Below are 12099 nucleotides of genomic sequence, written 5' to 3' on the forward strand. Positions count from 1 at the left end.
ACACAAATGTCTTTTAAAAACAGGAGAACAGTGTGGCTTGGTGCTCTACGACTAGTAACTAGCCAGCATCTAGCCAGCAGCCATATCGCCCTACAAGTCAAAAGTGGCAGCCCCACTGGAGCTCGGCAGGTGTGAGCCTGGGCATTGCTTGGATGTGTGACCTCCTGGGAAAGCTGAGGTTGCTACTGGAAGAGGTGTTAGTGGGGCCAGTAGGGGGCACTTACTCTGAGGTCTGTGTGGGGTCGGATGTCCCAGTATAGTGACTAGGACACTATACTGTAAAAAGGTGCTGTCCTTCAGGTGAGATGTTAAATCGTGGTCCTGACTTTCTGCGGTCATTAAAAATCCCAGGGTGTTTCTCGAAAAGAGTAGGGGTGTAACCCCAGTGTCCTGGCCAAATTTCCCCCTGCCGGCCACAGGATATGAACCAGCAACCTTCCAGCCACAGGTGCAGACCCTTAGCCACAGAGCCAGTGCTCTGCAGGTTTCCAGTCCCTCACAGATCACTCACATCAGGGCCAATTTTCCCAAAAGCCAATTAGCCTACCAGCGTGTCTCTGGACTGTGGGAATTTGGGATGAACGTACAAACTCCACACAGATAGTGCCTCAGGAATTGAACCCAGAGCTACCACTGTGCTACCCTGCCACTCTTAAGCTATATAATAAATCTCATCGGCGTGGCTCTATGTTTTAAAAAGTAGCATTTGTGTTCATTTGTTCTCCTTTACCTCACCGTGTGAGAAAGCCGCTGTGAAGAATAAATGCGATGGGGCACTTTTCATTTCAAGTCTAGTAGTTTTCTTTATCGTTTAATTGCGTATAATAACAGTTGGTATTTTTCAGATAAGACTGGACCTCTGATCCTGCAGTACTGCTTCCAATCTAATGTTTCACGATTATCTGTAATGTTATTTTATAATGATGTACTTCTATGTAAAATGTTGAAAACCCCCAGCTCGGGAAAATACGCTGCTTTTCCTCCTTTTGACCACACGGCGGCGCTGTGCTGTCAGTGCAAGAACATCCCCTTGATAACAAACCTGACTTCTGGCGTCGACAACAGCCAACAGCCCCGGAGAGGGCGGGGCCGTCCGCCTCTCGCCGCCGTCTGATTGACAACCGGTGCACCAATCACAAGGGAGAGACGGCTAACCGACGTTGGGGAGCACCAATCCGCGGGCCGGAAGGCGGGTGTTCAAGCCTGCGTGTCAAGATAGGGTGAGTAACACTTCGCCGTCGCCTCCTGCCGCAGCTGGCTGCAACTGTATAACAGCCAAGTACATCTTGCACGGAAAGCCGCGTTTCCATCTGCAGTTTAAAAATAATTTTTACAAAAATCCAACGGAAGGTAGTAAACGACGATGCGACACCTTGCCATGCCCGAGTTTTAACGCGTCTCGTACGTGCCGAGAGCTGGCTACAGTTTCTGTGAGTAAAAGTCGACAACAGGCAGTGCTGCCTTTTGCACTGCTGTTTGGACGGCAGGGCTGCTTTGCAACAGATTGGAATAGCGTCTGGCCAGCGCCAGAGCATTAGCTCGTAGGCGAGGGCATGTAACACAGAACGTGAGACTTTTTTTTTTGTTGTTGTTGTTGTCTTGTAGCAATGCATTTTCTTGTGTGCAGACGTGAGACGCGCCGGCACTCTCTGCCACTCTCTCCCTCTCCCTCTCTCTTGACGTTTCATTGGCTCGCACGGAGCCGAGAGGAGAGGGCATACGCCGGGGGTAACCGTACGGAAAAGGCAGCCGTAAATCACCGCCGGATCGGACTGGCCAGTCGTTGTCGGGCCCCCATCCCCGGGCGTGATGGGGACCGTGCCCCTCCGGCTGGTCCAGCCGAGTCGCATCTCTGGTTGAAAATCCGCCAATCAGTGCGGGGTGTTTCTGTGTTCACAGCTGGAGGCGAGGTCCCCGAAGGGCGCTCCCGACTGCATCCTGGAGACCTGCGCTCTGTTCGCCCCTAAAACGCAGTGAGTCTCGCCGTCTTCAGCGGTGCCCGTCCGGTTGTGCAATGCAATGCAATGCAAATGCAATGCAATGCAACAGGGGAGGGGGGGCACGGACAGGATAGGTACGGGGCGACATCACCTTGCGAGGCGGCTGCTGAACCCGCGTTGTGAGCCGCGGCATGGCAGGCGTGCGCGGCGCGGCGTGAACGCACCGCTCCTGGATAGTAAAAGGGGAGGGAAAGGGGGAAAAAGCATCGGTGTTCACCCTGCGGATTGCACGCTGTCGAGAGAGGGCAGAGGAAATAAAGGACCGTTTGGAAAAAAACGAAAGCGCAGACAACAGTGGAGTACGGGTCTTGAGGAAGTCGACGTGCCCGCGGGTTTCATTGCTCCTGCACCTCAGGCGGCCGCAGCCGGAGAAGCAGGTCAAGCGTGTATGGCTACAAGCTGTCGTCCGGTGCTCTCTGCTGGCATGTCTGTTTTGCGTCAGAATGGACGTCTTTTTCCCCGGAGGTGTAGCCTGTTCATTCATCACCGCAGGGTTTGTAGTGGAGTACAACGGTGGCATTCACAGTACCACATTAAACAACAACAACAACAACAACAACAACAACAACAGCGGATTATGCTTTTTACTTTTTGCTTGCTGCTTTTGGACCCTTCTGTCCACCATATGGGGGGGGTTCTTTTCCAGTTAATCCAGCAAATGCGAGTCCACAGCCCCCATAGGTGATAGTGTAGCGAGACCCTGCTCTGCAGGTGAGCCTGTTGTCTGTTTCAGATGGCTTGGCAGCAGTCTAAGTTCTGAATTAAGATCCTCATTTATAAGACTCGTGGCGCACAGTTAGAAAGTACTAAAACAGGAAGATTCGGGGTGGAGGGTGAAGAATTTGAGTACGAGGTCTCACTGACTGTAGACAGAGACTCGAATCCAATTAACTCAGCGGTATGTCTTTGGACTGTGGGAGGAAATCAGACCACCTGGAGGAAAGTCATCCAAACATCGGGAGAAAAAAAAGTTAGAACTACCCTCATTGAGGGTTGCAATTGCACCTCTGCAGAAAGAAAAAAAATGCTCATCGTGGGTGTGTCCGATACGGTATCTTTCCCACCCCGTGTCTGCCCACCATTAACTGATTAACCGGTAAGAGCTGTTGAGTCAGAGGTGCCAGGAAGTGAGTCAAGGAGAGGCTGGGCACTCGTCTGTGAGCTGAAGTTGTTTGGGATGTTTTTAACGCTCGAAACCGACGAAAGAAACAAGTGAAATAAATCTAAAACAAGCAAGCAGGTCTATTAAGTCATCAAATAGCACTGGAGAGATGTTGAGCTATTCATTTCCAGCAGCACGGTTGGGATCCACTGGAGTTAGCTCCTGCGCTAGAGAGGCTGTGACGAAGATTTACATTTCCCTAGTCCGGCTTGCACCGAGGAGGCTGTGACAGGAGTAGAGCAACAGGCTACAAGGTCAGAGTTATGAGTGCGGAGCGGACTGGAAGAATCGGAGCTCGGCGCAGGCGGAGCAGATCACAACTGGGAGGAGATTCCAGTGGAACTGCGAGGCACCATGAACCGCCGATACAGAGGATGTCAACCCGCAGACTGTCTGAAATCTGTCCTCTTCTGTATGGATCCTGAGTGGTCAAACATGAAGAGATATTCGAGTGAAGGCAGGTTGTTGTATGAAAGTAAAGCCAAGCTGATTGACAGCACAGTCTTCATTAAAAAAAAAGGCTGCTGTGTTTTCTTCATCCGACGGAAGCTGGTTGTGATTAACGGGCCCCGTCGTCTGCCAGAAGTGGTCCCCTCCGTATACTGAACACGAGCGATCGCTGCTTTCTTCACTTCTGTCGCCGTTTTTTTCAGCAGCAGAGCTTGAAACTGACAGCACCGGGGAGGCTGGTGAAAAATAAAAGTATTTTTTTTAAAAAAAGGAGGGAAGCTTGGCTTGAGTTTTTTTTCTCGTGACAGCTGGTCAAGGAAGACGTGGAGGCAGATGGCTTTTCCGGAATGATCAGTGCGATGACCACTGAAGCAAAAGGGCTTGAAGGAAGAAGACGTCGGACTGAGGCATTCGCGGCATATAGCGAGGGGGAACCCGATCAGGGCGTTTCGGCCTGGTGTGGAAGTCCACCTTCGAGGAGTGTGGCTGTCCTGTCAGGGTTGTGAAATGGGCTCTCTCTAACGTGGGATCAAGCCTGTGTAGCAACAGTACTGCAGTGGAAGGTTGCCAGGCTTGGGGCAGCAGCCCTGCCTGGAGCTTTGTTGCTGGGGCAGGGGTTCCCCCGAGCTCTGGAGGTGCCCTGCCCTGCCAGCTGTGGCACCCTCCTGGGCAGGCCCTGCCCTGGGTCTCTCGCTCTTTGCCGCCGGAGTCCAGAGAGCAGCCGCGCATGAAGGACACAGTCCTAGTTTTTCTCCCTTCAGCCCCAGAAGGAGGATCAGAGGAAAGACGGCTTTTGCAGACACAGCAGTGCGGTGTTAAAATAATCAGATCTCTTATTATTATCAAGCCAGGGAGACCGTGAGGAGAAGGAGAACAAGGAAGATTTGATAGGAGAGTTCAAATCATCCTTCCTGGGGTTTTTTTTTTCAGACGGAGGCAGAACTTCACACCCCAGTACGGGTGAGAGACAAGAGCACTGTCCACTTCCTGTGAATCGTTTTCTGTAGAACGCGACGGTGGAGAACTTTCTTTCGGTTTCCCGCAGGTGCTGTGTGATGTTCTGTTGCGCTGGGGGTCCGGGTGTTCTGTGCCAGGGCTGTGGAGTTTAGCGTGAGAGGGGTCTGTAACGAGTTTCCTGCTGAGAAGAGGTTCACATGGGCCTCGAACAGACTCTGGAAAAATGGCGACACTAAGGTCGAGCAGAAGTGCCACCTATCACATTGTGCGAGAAAGCCTTCGCTGCCAGTGGTCTGCTGTCCTCAGCCTGCCAGAGTTTTGGACTAAAACTTGAACGATGAAGAAGGATTTCAAGGCTCCTGGTGTTCCCGGGTCGTTTGTGTGGGAAATGGAGGCTCTGTCTCTGGGGACCAGGGTGTCTGTCAACACAGTCTCCATGGAGGGAGCACAGCAGTTCAGACAGCCATCTTGTTTTCCCAGAGATGAAATACAGCATAGATGCTGCCCTACTTTTGCCTCATTAAATCGGTTAATGTCAGGTTTTGTTTTTCTGCGCTAAGTGAAAGCAGTTCCTGGTAAAGAGGGATAATTACTCAGGCTATCACCACCAGATTCTCATGGATCTTAATTCCTGTGAATATCCTTATTAGACGCAGGGAACCTGTTTAAGTGGTGTATTACGCAATTCAATTGTGTATTATTCAATTATCCAAGGTTTTGGAGTCTGAGCAACCCTAGATCTGTACTAGCTACTTATAGTAACACTAGGAAGTCCAGGATCAGAGCTAATCGGGTTGTGTGAAACCAGCCCACAGAGTCCAATTAATTACATTTCTCCTAGAGCAAATTGGAGAAGCGGCCTAGGCTTCTGACTCCTGGCTATGAGTTCCAGTCCGGCGATGTGTGTCCAGCTCGGACGTGGGTTGGCATCCCAGGGGATGATCTGCTATGATCAGACAATGTGCGGTCCAGCAGCTCAAGCTAAGATCACGGGTTCCAGGACATGCAAGGGCAATGCTGGCTTTGGTGGATCTAGATCCAGTGTTGCAGGTCCTTGGCTCTCGTTGTGGACAGATGCAGATTAAAGGTGTATTTGACACCAGTCGGAAACGACCCTTTCACTTCAGGTCGGTGGAGCTCTGACTGCTGTCTGTCTTCCATGCAAACTACTCAGTCTTTGTGAGGAGGGAGGAGAGACACCAGAGCCTCTCTTGACAGGCCAGGGGAATGGGGTGGGGGGCGCCCAGTTTCTGTGCCCCTTGGTTTTTACCTGAAGGGCCCATAAGAGGTGGTCAGGCCTCTGTAATGGACACCCCGAGCAAGAAGGCTCTTGCAGTGTCTGCAGCAGTGCGAAGGCCTCCAGCTGTTTCCTCGCTAGCAGCTGAAGGTTTCACAGAAATAAGCAGACACAGGGGAGACCTCTTAACTCTCAGATTAATGGCTATGCACTGCTCGACGTCACTTGTTTATTAAGAAACGAGTTTTGGATTCTTGGAGCGCCGTGATACAAAGCTGTTACCTCACAGAAAGGTACCTTTCACCTTGCACCTATGTGACACCGGTCCAGACAGGAGTCGGCAATACTCCTTTAAACTTCAGCGGCGAGAGACTCTGTGTGGAGAATGGTTTTGTAGAGCCTGTCGGTATCTACCCTGACTGCGCTGTCCAATTTTCTGTTCTAACTGCAAGGCTTTGGGTTTTTTTATAGTGAAAAAAGATGGCATTAGGTATAGACGCATCCTAATCAAAAGCTTTCGAGCACATAGCCCACGGTCTTTGTGTTGGCTGCAGTGGTCCCTGGCTTGAATCAGAGTTGGACTCCCTGGTGTTTATTGTTTTAAGACGGTTTGAACTAGGCCTCAGTATGAATCTGTCAGCCTCATTGTCATGGGAAGCATTTCCAGAGTTAAAGCCCAAAATTACATCTCTCTCGACAGCACCAGTTCCTCAAATGTCTGCTCCTTGGGTTATTACTGCAGTGGTATTGTGTCTACTGGCGCTTTATTTTTGTTGTTGTGTTCCGATAATCAGGTTTTCAGCAGTTATACACGCCTTCCGGTTGAAATGGTTGCTAAGCGTTCTGGACGGTGTTACACGGTGTCACACGAGAAGGGCCGTTTTACGGTGGCGAAAGCGTTAGTTGAAACCAGCACTGAGAATTTGGGCGGTGTAAGCACCCGCATAGCTGGCCACACATGATGTGAGATCTGGTACTTCATTCTTGGGGAGAGAAAAGGGAACAGGGTGCAGTCCGGTTCCTGTTGAGTGCCTTTAAAGAGCGCTGGTGTCTGGAGACAGTGGGAATACGTCTGCTTCTTGTCTCTACTTCAGGGGCATTTATTGAATTAAGCTGCTATCTAAAGGCCATCAGCCAACACTCTGCCTGCTGTTTCTCAGCTTTTCATTTTCCCTGATGTTATTTACAGCCGTAACGCAATGATAACATGTAATAAGTGCCTCTTAACAGTCTTGCAGCAGAGAGCTATGCTGGGCCTCCCTGGGTTTTCTGCCATCTTGTCTCTTGCTGAACACTTCTCTGCGTGAGTAGTGATTTAATTTTCCGGGTAATGTACTCGGACGTAGTGGATTGCTTTTTTTCCTGTGGAATTCTGTTTTCCCTCTGACCGCTCTCCCAGAAAAGGCTCAAGCAGTAGACCTATTGTTGCCTGTTCATGTTCTGGAATCATGTCAAGAATATGATGCGAGTAACTATTCACTGCGTTCAGTTCATTGTCAAGGCAACACCTATTTGCATGGGATTTCTCAGTGTTTTTAACGGATATCTGGCGCTGAAAGGGAGGACAGACTCAGCTCCTGGTGATGCTTCCCAGTTCCTTCTTGGACAGCAACAGGGGTCACTGGAGGCGTTTCACTGAAATGGATAAAAGTGACATCATAGCTGCCTTTGGAGTGATGCCATGTAAAATCATGATAACTGCCTGTGTAATAAAAACAGTTTTAGCGCTAGTACCAGGAACAGAGGAATCCTAGAACTAATCTCAGATCTGCAGTTTTGTGTTTAATCTTAATTTCCAAACGCCTCTGGGATCATTTCCTAGGTTTGATTTCTTCATAACCATCGTGTTCGGGACACGATCCACCCATTGGCACACAAGATGTTTCAGCCGAAGCCACGTCTGCCATTTGGCCCCTAGGTATATGGGATATTTCCTCCAGTACACACTCGTTTACTGTGTGGCATAGTTCTGTGCCTGCAGCCCCTCTACCCAACAGGTCAGGTAGAGAAGAGAACTTATTTCACCCGTTGAGCTGAGGGGAAGCTCTAAGTAGATCAGATTATGCAGACCCACACTGGAATTGAAGCCAGGACATTGGAGTAAGTGGTTGCTTATTCTGTTAAATCCAAACCGATCCCTCACTAGATGCAAACAGCAGCAACGGGAAGAGCCGTAGAAGCAGATCCCGAACAGGATATTGGTTTCTTCATTTGCTCCGAGCTGTGGACGACTGTATGCCTGGCAGTGGAAGATTGGTCACTGTTAACCTTTCTGGTGCCGAATTGACTGTGCTATTCTGGGTTTCTGGTGCCCATCAGTCATTATCAGCGTCTCCATGTTGGTGTTTGACTGTCGAGAGCAGAGAATATATTTTAACGGCAGCCCTGAGCTGCGGCTTTCAAACCATGGAAAGGAAAATGTATGGAGTTATGAGCAGCAATAAATCATCCCGAACAGATGTGAGAGAACTGTGCGAAAGATGAAATGGAACAGTTGTAGCTGAAGGCTTAACGCAAGAAAAGGGTTGTTTCTTGTCTCACCCTTTCCAGAGTAACTCATTTTGTGGCCCAACAGCCTGAAATCAAGAGACATTAAATTCGTATTACCTTTAGCTACGCATTGTAATGCAATACCTCCAAGTGAAGATCAAATGTCCAGACATTCTTAAAATTAATTAGCCATTTGGCAATCAGGAGAGTCACCAGTAGAGACTATAAAATGTCTTTGATAAAAGTGGTGGATGTTCTCATCCAACACCCGAGGTTCAGAGAAAAAGCCTTTGTCCACTTTCCCTTGCAGCAGGGAAAGGCCTTACTTTGTCTCCAGCACAGTTAGCTGTTGTGCATTATAATTCTCTTCCCCTACCCCTGACATGTTTATAGGTGTGTTTGAAAAGATACCGGAGAGGCGTGTTCGGCAGGTGAAATACAGAAAATTAAACCACAAGCCAATCCATACTTGACCCCTTCGCGTTGTGAAGGTCAGGCTATGCATGCTTGCGAGTGTTAGTCTGCGTTTACGAAGGGACTCTTCATGTATTTTGGTACGGTCTGTAATGACCGTGGGCCGGGCATAGTTCGTCCTCCGCCTACAGCTTCTCCTCCAGTTGGTTTCACGTCGAGAAGTGTTTGCAGTTAGCCGTAGCAGAGTGCCGCTTTGGCAGTTTGCCGTTTTAGATTTATAAAGGTTCCCAGAATTCTGAAGTGGCCAGCATTCTCTCACAGTGTAGAGGCTTGGGTACCCTAACTCATACATAATGTGCCAAATGTTCAGGACAAAGTGTGTATTACGCTATGACATCCTAGACTGCATCTCGTGACAGACGTCTGAGTTAGAGCCCTTTCCCTTGTTGCAGTGTGGCTGTGCTGTATTGCTATTTATGGAATGGTCAACTTTAGGATATATGTATACTGTATAGTTAGAAATCTAGAGATGTAATGATTTATTTAGTGCTTTTGAATATAAAGGACAGTTATGGTCCCTTCAATACAAATCAGACATTGGTGCTCTGGATTTGCTGCAGAGAAGGCTGACTGGCTACATCCCCAGGCTTAAAGTAATGATCTACACTGACAGCAGAAAGGATCCAAATCTTCTTCTCATGCTGGGTACTTTAAGCCCACCCACTTCCTTTCATTTCCAAACGAAATTCGTTCCTTGAAAACTGTCCTTAAAGTGAAAAATCCTAAACCAGAAACAAAATTCTTACTTTACATGAAAACCTTCCGTGTTCTTCCCAGGGTCTAGAAAGTTACCCACTATTACCAGTTGTTACTGCACCGGTATAAAATGTACAAACATTATACCCTGAATTGTAAAATTAAGGACACCGTTGCTTACGACAGTTACCGTGTTTCCCCTCGTACGGTACTTACCAAGGCAGATAGACAAAATGTGTCCAATTCAAATTCTAACAACACGGACACGCTGAGGACCTGTTGTAAGAGGCTGTGGTGGGAGATCACGTTGTGATCGGTGTCTTCGCTGCGGTGAATATATGCCTGCTTTGTTATAGTGGGAAATTTGGAAACTGGAGTGTTTGTAAATAGTCATCGACAAAGCCAACACAGTAGACCTCTTCAGGATCAGCACAGAAACCAGAACTGGAGGACACCAGAGGAGCCTAAGAGCAAGTGCATTTAAGGCTAATAACAGGAGGAATTTCTTTCGTATAAAATGCTGTGGGAGTCTGGAATAAATAACCTGCCATCAATACCACGGCTTAGTTCAGGAAAAGACAGGATGATCAGATCCTCAGATCGGTTAGCTACTCGCGCCCACATGAGCTGGGTGGGTAGGATATTTAATATTATTCATATGAAACATTGGAAGGCTGTCTGGGTCTTAAATTTAACAGTTGAGGAGCAGGTGAACAGCATCCTGTCAGAACAGACACAGCTGTCGTTACGATGAGTCACTGCTGGGATGGCGCGGGTTGTGGATGTAGCAGGAGAAGACCTTGTTCGCTTGCCCCAGCAGGTGGGAGGAGCAAGGCCTGCGTTTTGTTTGCGGTTTGTGGCGGGAATCTGCCTCAGCCGGATCCTCCCATCCCTGCCTTTCTGAACCTGGGAGCTCCTGAAAAAATCAAACGGAAACATCACGCAGGAGGGCGTGCCATGTCTCATACAGTACATGTGCATGCCTTTCAAAGGCCGCCATGCTGGAGTATACGCTTTGTGTGTGGCAGGGTTAAGTGCCAGATACAAGACGAGATTTCTTTGGAAATGACACGGCTAATGTCTCTTTTATTGATGCGAGCTGCCGAGTTTTCTCCTGGGGGGTTTCAATGATGATCTGGCTTACTCACCTCCGATACTCAAGCTGTGTTTGTGTCTTCCTGGGTACGCTTGTCGATGGCTTTGAGTTTTTAAAGAGCAGGTTCTTGCCTGGCGTTGTGCAAGTGAGGCGCGTGCTACAATGTAACGCTTCTTTTTTTCGGGATTTGCCGTGGATTGGCAGCAGTAAATCTGCGTTCCGGTTCTGCTGCAGTGCATCCGTTGAGGCTCTTCGCTTCGCGTCTTCTTCTGGGCTGTGCTCAAAAATGAAGATTAAGCCCCCGTCTCTCGGTCTGGATTTCCATTTGCCCTGCATGCTTTCAGTTCGAGTTGCACGCTGGCTGGCCCGTCACCAGAGCTTGGGCATTGTTATGTAAGTAGGTCAGACGCTCTTGTGTACAAAAAGCCTTTTAAGTGTGTGAGCAGAACAGAGGGCGCGTAGTAATGACATTAGGCAGGTTGTTAAAAGCTCGGTGCTCATTGACAGGGAGAATTTGCCCATGTCATGTTGCCCTCAGGCCTCAGTCTTGCCCTAGTGCACTGGACAGTGCATCTATTCTCCCATCCAGCTGGCTTTACCAGTGAGTTGCAGTGCACAGAGGATAATAATAATAATAATAATAATTGCTTAAAGCGCTTTTCTGGACACTCCACTCAAAGCAGGTAATGGGGACTCCACTCCACCACCACCAGTGTGCTGCCCCACCTGGATGATGGGATGCCAGAGTGAACCAGTACACTCCCCACACACCAGCTCTCAGTGGGGAGGAGAACAGACTGATGCAGCCCGTTTATAGATGGGGATTATTAGGAGGCCATGATTGGTAAGGGCCAATGGGAAATTTGGCCAGGACGCCGGGATTACACCCCTACTCTTTTCGAGAAACGCCCAGGGAGTTTTAATGACCACAGAAAGTCGGGGCCTCGGTTTCCTCGAAGGGCAGCGCCTGTTTACAGTATAGTGTCCCCGTCACTATACTGGCATTAGGACCCACATAGACCTCAGGTTGAGCGCCCCCTACTGGCACCCACTGACACCTCTTCAGGCAGCAACCTTAGGTTTTTCCCAGGAGGTCTCTCATCCAGGTACTGCCCAGGCTCACGCCAGCCGAGCTCCGGTGAGTTGCAGGGTGATGGATGAAGGATGGCAGGAATTGTGGGTGTGTGTGTAGGGAGGGTCTGTAGGCTGCCTGCCTACACAGTGCAGCTGAAGCAGAGGGTGCTCGGACAGTTGAACAGAGCTGGGTGGAGAGAGGTTTATACGTGGAAAAACTTAGGGTGTCATTGACGGCAGAGCTAAGCTCCTCGTTTTGGCAAGGCGTTTGATTTTTAACGAGCACAAGACCGCTGACGGAAGGAGAATTATTACCATCTGGTAAAGCAACGTGTGGTTCTAATTGCGATCTGCTTGGCTGTACGGGAGGCTGTGTGACTTCTGCATTGCAGCCTCTGTTACGGGGTAGGCTGTTCGGAATAGTCTCTATTTTTCCGGTGATGGTTTTTATTACATCGAAGGC

The 12099-nt window shown here is 49.2% G+C and overlaps 1 protein-coding gene across 4 annotated transcripts in view; it reads left to right on the forward strand.

The window, feature by feature from the left end:
- Positions 1–1214: 1214 nt before the first annotated feature.
- The window catches only part of scai (suppressor of cancer cell invasion), a 50392-nt gene continuing 39507 nt past the window's right edge, over positions 1215–12099 (forward strand). For 2 of the 4 annotated variants that reach the window (XM_088615246.1, XM_088615249.1), the window contains exons 1-2: positions 1215–1430; positions 1900–1973. The gene's annotated coding sequence lies outside the window, so the exon portion shown is untranslated. Of the gene's footprint in view, positions 1431–1456; positions 1568–1899; positions 1974–3081; positions 4573–12099 lie in introns of those variants that run through there. The other 2 variants (XM_088615247.1, XM_088615248.1) reach the window with 2 other exon arrangements.

This window comes from Lepisosteus platostomus, chromosome 21 (assembly GCF_059453375.1).
Source record: "Lepisosteus platostomus isolate fLepPlt1 chromosome 21, fLepPlt1.hap1, whole genome shotgun sequence".
Classification (NCBI taxonomy): Eukaryota; Metazoa; Chordata; class Actinopteri; order Semionotiformes; family Lepisosteidae; genus Lepisosteus; species Lepisosteus platostomus.